General features: G+C 41.7%; 1 long non-coding RNA gene across 2 annotated transcripts; it reads right to left on the bottom strand.

Moving 5' to 3' along the window:
- Positions 1 to 625: 625 nt before the first annotated feature.
- LOC139389957 (uncharacterized) lies at positions 626 to 7,285 on the bottom strand. Of its 2 annotated transcripts, XR_011629445.1 has the most exons (4): positions 7,040 to 7,285; positions 6,810 to 6,919; positions 5,031 to 5,654; positions 626 to 2,906 (listed from the first exon to the last, which is right to left on the bottom strand). It is a non-coding gene; the product is annotated as an uncharacterized lncRNA (long non-coding RNA). The 2 variants fall into 2 exon arrangements; XR_011629444.1 differs by having other exon boundaries at positions 6,810 to 7,285.
- Positions 7,286 to 7,628: the final 343 nt, after the last annotated feature.

The following is a 7,628-nucleotide window of genomic DNA, read 5'->3' as shown; positions in this document are numbered from 1 at the left end:
ATGCACACGTACACACGTACACACGTACACACACACACACACACACACACACACACACACACACACACACACACACACACACACACACACACACACACACACACACACACACACACACACACACACACACACACACACACACACCAGAGAGGGGGATGGCTTGCTGAACATAAACCTCCAAACCTGATAACTCTCAGCACACAATTAGTCATTTCAGTTAGTTTGTTAGATAATTAGTTAATTAGTAGGTTAGTTAGTTTGTTAGTTTCTGGGAAGCTGTTTCATGCCCCAATAGTTAGTGCTTTCTCACTCTAGTGCAGGTTAAGTAAAGTGTCACACGATCAAGAACACAGGGATGTCTATCCTCATGACGACTCAGGAAGTAAAGAAACAATACTGCATGGCCTACTAGATGCTGTTTGATCTCACCAAGGGGCAGGGAGAAGTGATGGGTGATAAGTTGGTCGCAGCATGGTTAGACTTCATTGAAAGAAGCACCACATGTTAGTCTGAGAGAAGATACTAACATACTGTAAGAGCAAGAAATCAATGGCCAAATTGTTAGGCCTTATCCAGGGTTGTTGTTCATATACCAGTCACCACTCAGGTAGTAGTAAAGCAGGTAAGGGTTGCTATTTGCTTTGGTTTATCTAATAAGAGAATACACATGTGTCTATGCAGGCTACAAACCAAGCACTGGTTGGCCACACAATGGACAGGGGGTCAAACATTTGTCAGCCATTATTTGTTAAACTATTAAGATGGACAACTTAAAAAATAATCATCTTTAACATAGTTACTGAAACATTTGTAACATCTTTTTAGGCGTCCCCTGAGCAGAAGTGTGTGGTCAACCCAGTGAGCTACAGGTAGGTAGGTGCGCTTTGTCTTTAAATCTATTGGTTAATCCAGCTTCCCATCCCAGATCCTGGAATCATTCTCACCGTTGTGCTTTAGGGGCCAAAAGTAAAACATCTCAACAAGCAACTTACTGAGCTTAAGGTTATGACAGAGAGATAAATACATAGTTACTGTATATGATTTTGGGTGAGCTGTGTCTGGTGGAAGAAAGGTTTCAGGAAAATGGGAGAGGTACAAGTTAGTATAGTACAGGTTAGTGTAAGTAACAAAATGCCTGTTACCAGACATTAGTAGTGTTAGGTATTAGAGGGTATGTGTTAGTGTATTTATTAAGGAATGCCAAGAGAGCTGATGGTTTGGTTTCAATGGGTAAGGAAATTAATTACACTAAGAGCCCCACTCTTAAACTCAAAATGTACACCTACACCACAGGACATTGTTGGCACCTTAATTTGGGAGGAAGGGCTCATGGCTGGAGCAGAATGAATATACTGGTATCAAATACATCAAATATATGGTTTCCATGTGTTTGATACCATTCCATTTGCTCCGTTCCGGCCATTCAAATGAGCCGTCCTCCCCTCAACGGGGCTTGGGGTTTAGTTTGGTTGATTAGCTTGATTAGTGACTGTTAGATTGTTAGTCCAGGTTAGCAAACCAGGATTACTCTGGTGTTGGTTAGTTCTATATGACTCTAGCTGAGGTTATTGGGAGTTGCAGTACATGCAGAAATCACAAGACAAAACCAGGCCTCGGGAGACCATCCAAACACCGCCACAAACACTGACACAACCCTATTAAAGTCGTAACATCCTCATAACACTCCTGTAACGTTAGAGTAGACTAACGATAACAAGCATTAGCTGCTGGAGTGGTATGGGTATGTCAGCTGGGTTAAGACGTCCGCATGCTTCCCAGCCAAAACAGTTCAATAGAATTTGTGCATATATTATGACATCATTTTGTGATGTTTTTGTTAGTTCTGGACTTTAGTAACTTTTCGACTGTTCGAGCTCAACATTTTTTCTAGAGGCAAGCCGAAGTCGGTAGCCGAAATCTACGCTCCTTCGTTGGTGATTGGTCAACAGTAGGGATTCTTCAATAAAGTCTTTGTTGCAATTCAACGAGAGACGACATGTTTTCATGCAAATGTTTTCATTGAGAAATACTGCACCAGACATCTCAATTAGATGTAAAATTGCGCAACTAAGATCTCTGCAAAAACGTCAAATTGTATGACGGATTTCTTGAGTTATCTTAGATTCATTCTGAATATTTTGAGTAAGTTTATACTGGCTACGGCATGTCAAAATGGACAATCGGTACTATTGTCACTTTTTTATTGTTTTCCAAGTGAAGATCTTTTAAGGGAGGATGCAAGCCCACTTGTTCGGTTTGCCTAGCCAACTTCGGGAAGGCGTCAGCCAAACTGAAGCATGCTGACGCCTTTAGGAGCACATCAATTAAATTAGCAGGAAGGCCATCTTAGCAGACCCAACCTTGTTAGTCATGTTAGACATCAGAGGTAGAAGGAAGTGAGTAAGGTGTTAAAAGTGTTGCCAAGGTTACCGAGAAGAGAAAGGTGCTGACAGCATGAGGAGAAGCAGGCATCAGAGAAAGGTGTTAGTCTCTCGCTGCTTTGATCAGCTGAACAGTGTGGAAGGGGATGATAAAGTGTTATTTTACAGAGGAGGGGAGAGAGCTCCCTCAGGTAAACAATATTTAAGGAAATGAAAGCGCCAAAGCATCAGACAACACTAAAACCCCACCCTTTATGGGTCTCTCTTATGGCATGAAATGTGGTCCTGAATGACGTCCTGAATGACGTCGGCTACAATTAAAGGGGCCAGCAACGTGCCAATGGTACTTCCAAATAATAATAACAATAATAATCACTGCAAGGTCTCCTTCTAACACAAATCGATAGCAAAAGAAGTGTGCTCCGTCAGTAGCCTTGTAGTAATGTTCATTCGTCAGTGGGTGAAAGCCATAGGTCCCAGTTCCTGTCCCAGTTCCAATTCGGTAAGGATGAACCGCGTTGACAACTGCAGGGGAGATGACATGACAACACAGTCACTGAGTTCTGTTCTACATTACACAAGATGTGTAGACAACTGAGCAGCAGAGAAAGACTGATGGACTGAATAGCAGACAGTTTGACAGGCGCAAAGAAGAAGTGACACCTCAACTAAAACAGGTGGAGGGAGCAGAGAAGCAGCCATTAGTTTAGGCTGACATGGTGTTAGGGTGAAGAGGACAACAGACATTAATTCTGCACCCGAAATGTCACACATTTTGTCGCAAAAATTAAAGTCAAGAGGGCTCTTTGTGTGTGTGTGTGTGTGTGTGTGTGTGTGTGTGTGTGTGTGTGTGTGTGTGTGTGTGTGTGTGTGTGTGTGTGTGTGTGTGTGTGTGTGTGTGTGTGTGTGTGTGTGTGTGTGTAAGTAATCTGTGTTATGCATGAAATCAGGATTATTGGCCAGGGGCAGGATTCTAAGCTTTAAAGCTTCTGCAAAGAGAGATCCAGAATATGTTTGTGTTGCCTTGGTGAGGACAATCTCCCCCACACCACGGTCCCCCACCCTCAACTCCACTCTCAGCACATATGTAGGCTACCCTTCCACAGCCTCTTTTTCTCTAGCTCTTGGTTGACCTGACCCAACCAAACACATTTTATAGGCTGATCTGGCATACGTCAGATATTAAAGATAATCAGCCATGAAAGCAGATTAGACAAATCTGCTTTAGTTATGGCTCTACTTTCAGGTTGTTTTGCTCTCCACCTCTTCTCTGTGACAGTATATATAGGGCGACTGCACTGTTATAATGCGGTGGATTTATAAATTAACACACTAAACTAATCCCTTACTTTCCATGTCACCCTCCCTATCATATACCCTCTCATATACCCTCTCTTTTAGATCACTCACAGCCGAAAATATTAAAATGTTATATTCATCCAATGTCTGCCACAATTTTGGATGACGTGATGATGTCACCGCTGCTCATCCTGCTCCCTGTGCGCATTGATTGCTAGTGCGCATGTGATGTTGGTCCACTTAAACCAGATGCAACCCGGATATAGACAGTCCATGAATCGGCATAAGCGAACGTGAGTAGATTACCTTGAAAACAACAGTCAGACATCTTGGACACATTCTCCATTTCTTTATACCTCAGTGGATAGATCAGGTTAGATACACACAGACCGCATAGTCCGCATGAGAGAGGAATGTACACAACACAACAGCGAGAGGGATAGAGACCATTTGTGAAAGTATGCCTTATCTACTTTGAAGAACCAGGAAAATGATTTTGTCAGACAGCTAGGCAGGCTAGCCTAGCTAAAGAAGATGACTAAAGCCAGTAGTACAGTATGGGGAGCACAGAGATACCATTAGATGGTTGTCTGGCTGGCTGGCTGCTACTGCCTAAGCAGAGATGAGCTATGACTAAGGCAGTGGGGTCCCCAGAAATAATGGCAAAAAAAATGGGTCCTGCTGGAAAAGTTTCAATACCACTGCTTTAAGGAATTAAAAATAATAAAGTCATCAAATAAAAACAAAGTAATATACACTACTGAAATATTGTATTATTTCATAGTAATTTACTATTTTTCTATTGATGTCTACCCAATGTGGGCCTGACAGAAACAATGGAATATGTTCAATGTTTTGGCAATTAAAGGTTCACTATTGTGGGGTTTGGAATTTCCATTAAAAACTCTAAAATCATTGTAATGCCATTATTCCATAATGCATTTAATTAATGTAAAAAAATATTTAAATCAGATAAGAACGTGATTATATTTTAATAATCGAACCAACTTCAAAAAGCACTTATCGCTCAGCATGAACCTTCTCTCTTGGCATGAGAACATACTGTACAGTACATCCTCAAACGCAGCACTGGTCTTTGTGTCAGTAGAAGGCCCTTGAACCAGTATGCAACGAGAGGTCTCTTGCTCAAATGCCAATATTCTAACAAAACCTCACAGGCATATCGGGGGAAGAGAGTCCACCTCAGCGTAGGTTTCTGGATTGTCTTTCTAACAAGGGGTTGTCTTTCTAACATTTGAAAGGGTTTTGGCTCTCTCTGAATATAGATTGGCAACAAATATACATTCTTAATTAATCAATGACTCAAATTAGTTTGAGAAATAGTTGTACCTGTTTAGAAAACAGCTTTGTAGACAGCTCTGTCAGTCTGGTCATGTTGTTGACTCGTCTAAATGGCCTCTGAGGGCTGGCACCATCTCAGTATCCTCCTCGGCATATCTGGAGAGAAACACAGAGCAGCAAGCAGCAGAAAGTGGAACGCAACCCCCTGGAACACCTGCCCCCAAAACCCTACCAAAGAGAGGCTGGACCATTAGACTTGACTACTGCCTAAAGATACCATGGGATGCAGATGGGAAGGGTTAATAAAATTCCCAGAATTATAGGTGATTAGGAACAGTTACTAACTGACCTGATTAACCTTTTTTTTTTATCTTATTTGAAATGTTTTACCTTACACTGACCTAATTGAAATGAATATCTTGCTTCGGTAGCTCCCCTAATACAAACAATAGTCAATACAAATTTCATGGAGGAACGGAGCCTACAAGACATCATTACCACCAATAGTAGTGGTTAATCCTCTGTCTTTAGAAGAACCCCTTCAATATGTGTGGATATACTGGACGCATACCTGTCTCCCTACTCCTGTATTCATCAGTCCATCAGGGACCCCAGGGAATCTCAGTTGTCATGGGGATGTGCGTCCTGCCAGCTGGGCTGTGGGTTTGGCCACTGTAGACAGAGGGCATCCATTAGCCAGCAGCACTGTTCTATTTAAACAGCAGCAGTGGAGGTGGACAGGGTGAGATAAGAACTGTTTCTACTAAAACTAGATGGATGCACACGGCCCCTGCTTCATCACAAACTGATGTGGTAGAGGGGCCGCAGGCATGAATTTCTCCTCAAAGAAAAATGTATGATGTATAAGCATATCCTATAATTATTTATTTATCTCCATCATGGAACAGAATAGCTAGCCTAAACGAACAAGGCATATGATACAGTGGTAGCTGACTCACTGTGCTGTTGCTGCATTCGAATGTCTAAATTATTTACTATGTAGGGCTAGACTAGTTGGTCCTGCAGAGATTTGGGGGCGTTGAAATGGTATTCAGCTGTCATAAATCTGCATATACACCGAGTGTAAAAAATATTAAGAATACCTTCCTAATATCGAGTTGCAACCCCCCAACCACCCAAAGGCACTTCAATATTTTGTCTTGCCCATTCACCCTATGAATGGCACACATACACAATCCATCGCTCAATTGTCTGAAGGCTTCAAAATCCTTCTTAAACCTGTCTCCTCTCCTTCATCTACACTGACTTAAGTGGATTTAACATCAATAAGGGATCATAGCTTTCACCTGAATTCACCTGGTCAGTCTATGTCATGGAAAAACTGCAGGTGTTCTTAATGTTTTGTATACTCAGTGTATGCCTGTCACTGAAAGTCACTCAATTTGCCCATGTCAGTAAAAACAAATTTGACTAGTAAATTAGTCTAGGCAGCTATCTAAATTTGTAGTAATTTTATCCAAATTACCGACCATTTCATGTTCATAATGTTTTGTACGTTGTGTTACAAGACATACTTTCCAAATGCACCTCAGAATGAAGCTTCGTCACACAGATTGATGATTAAATTATGATTAAAACCATTGAACATCATACATTATGACTGTTTTAATCATTTCTCACCCTATATTCTCTTCAGCATAATGATCACGGGTATTATTCTCCCCAGGACAGAAACCAGGCAATGGGACAATAAATGTAGGCTGTCTGAAGCTACGGTTTTGGGAGCGTTTCACAGATTAAAATGAAGAATTAAACATATTTTTAAACGAATATCAGAAAATAGAAAATCGGTCAGTGGTCTCTTACCTTTTGCATTGATGCAAGTTTGACCATCGGTCCAAAATGCACCTGTCTCGCACCATCTGTGTCAGCAAGGATGGCGCGATAAAGGGCTCCAACTGTGTCCGACTAATCCTCTTCGGGTAGAATGAGCGATGTACAAATTGTCAGTGATATATATTATAGATATTCTGAATGAAATCTTTATCATCGATGGTTTTGTGATGCAGAGCGCACAAAAACCTATTCCAATTTACCCGTGGAGTGCGTCAGTTTGCCTTGAGCAGAGAGGTCGGGTGAGAGCGGAGCAGCTGCCTCTGATGGGCGGTTAATAATGGAAAGTAAATAACAAGACTGAAGCCTGGACAAAGGAGTGTTTGGATGGCACGAGGAATTAACCCGCAGATGTCTGTATTTTGTATGCGAGCGCTTGTAGGCTATGGACTCCAGCTGCCACAGATCTACGAGGACGTTCTATTGTAATGCAAACTGATGACAGAATGAATGCCCGTCAGTCTCCTCTACCATCTGCGTTCCCTCGGTAACCAGAAACTTGCCTGTAGGCGCCATCCAAGCGTTTTCACATTGGCTACAGATTATGGCTAAAACAATATAATCTCTGCAGTGAGTCTGAATACAATAGAATGAAACACTTAATACGGGGATGTCTAGGCCAATGCCATTTTAGCCCATATAGTGTCCAGTTTGGTAAGAAATTATCATATGATTAGCCTTGCCTGCACAGTGCCATGGGCAAATTGAAAGAAAGAACCCTCCTATATGTGTGAAGCCCTATAATCTATTCTAAATAATGGCCTCATCTCACACAAAAAGCAATTATATGCT

This window comes from Oncorhynchus clarkii, chromosome 30 (genome assembly GCF_045791955.1).
Source record: "Oncorhynchus clarkii lewisi isolate Uvic-CL-2024 chromosome 30, UVic_Ocla_1.0, whole genome shotgun sequence".
Classification (NCBI taxonomy): Eukaryota; Metazoa; Chordata; class Actinopteri; order Salmoniformes; family Salmonidae; genus Oncorhynchus; species Oncorhynchus clarkii.
Note: the sequence above shows the minus strand (reverse complement) of the source record. Positions and strands in the feature narration are given on the sequence as shown.